Raw genomic sequence first — 1,508 nt, 5'->3', positions numbered from 1 at the left:
CAGAGTTTATTTTTATGTCCTACAACAATGATTACATCATCTATATTTGCATTTCAAAAATATCGAATACGTGACTGTTTTCCCAAGATGAATCAAAATGTCCTTAAAAAGTCATAATCATAAAATTCAATGATCACAGTTCCTGGAGCAAGTAGACAAAGATTAACTAGGCGGGGGAGGAGAGGCCTTTAATGTTTCCTCATGGTCACCATTGCCAGACAAATGGAATCTAAAAAGCTAATTCTTAACATATAATAAGCAAAGCAAGGTATCTATTTCCTTGTTCTCCCTCTCCTTCCTTGATCCAGCTGGGTCTCCCACTCTGCTAAGCTATCTTTCCCCGACCCTTGTCCTTCATTACCCTCCCTCATGTCCAGTTTGCTCATGTAGATCTCATCCATTTCTCTGTTGTTGGGTGATCCCTGTGTCTTTCTTAGGGTCCTCTTTACTAGGTAGCCTCCCTGGAGTTGTGAGTAGCAGTCTAGTCATCTTTTGCTTTACATCTTGTACCCACCTATGAGTGAGTATATACCATGTTTGTCTTTCTGAGTCTGGGTTACCTCACTCAGGATGATTTTTTTCTAGATGTATCCATTTGCCTGCAACCTCATGATGTCATTGTTTTTCTCTGCTGAGTAGTATTCCATTGTATATATGTACCATATTTTATTTATCAATTCTACAGTTGAAGGACATCTAGGTGATTTACAGGTCCTGGCTATTACAAACAATGCTGCTATGAACATAGCTGAGCAAATGCCCTTATACTATGATTGAGCATTCCTTGAGTATATGCCCAAGAGTGGTATAGCTGGGTCTAGGGGGAGATTGATACTCAGTTATCTAAGAAAGTGCCATGTTGATTTCCAAAGTGGCTGTACAAGTTTGCATTCCCACCAACAATGTAGGAGTGTTCCCCTTGCTCCACATCCTCTCCAGCATAAGCTGTCTTCAGTTTTTTTTTTTTTTATCTTAGCCATTCTGACGGGTGTAAGGTGGTATCTCAGAGTCATTTTGATTTTCATTTCCCTGATGATTAGGGATGCTGAGAAATTCCTTAAATGCCTTTCAGCCATTTGCACTTCCTCTGTTGAGAATTTTCTTCTTAGCTCTATAGCCCATTTCTTAATTGGATTGTTGGGCATTTGATGTCTAATTTCTTGAGTTCTTTAAATATTCTGGATATCAGCCCTCTGTCAGAGTTGGAGTTGGTGAAGATCTTTTCCAATTCTGTAGGTTGTTGTTTTGTCTTGTTGACTGTGTCCTTTCCTCTACAAAAGCTTCTCAATTTCAAGAGGTCCCATTGATTGATTGTTTCTCTCAGTGTCTGTGCTACTGGCGTTATATTTAGGAAGTGATCTCCTATGCCAATGCATTCAAGACTACTTCCTACTTTCTCTTCTATCAGTTCAGAGTAACTGGATTTCTGTTGAGGTCTTTGATCCACTTGGGCTTAAACTTTGTGCATGGTGACAGATATGGATCTATTTGCAGCCTTCTACATGTTG

The sequence above is a fragment of the Peromyscus maniculatus genome, chromosome 21 (genome assembly GCF_049852395.1).
Source record: "Peromyscus maniculatus bairdii isolate BWxNUB_F1_BW_parent chromosome 21, HU_Pman_BW_mat_3.1, whole genome shotgun sequence".
Taxonomy (NCBI): Eukaryota; Metazoa; Chordata; class Mammalia; order Rodentia; family Cricetidae; genus Peromyscus; species Peromyscus maniculatus.
The sequence above is the reverse complement of the archived record's forward strand: the minus strand, read 5'-3'. Positions refer to the sequence as shown.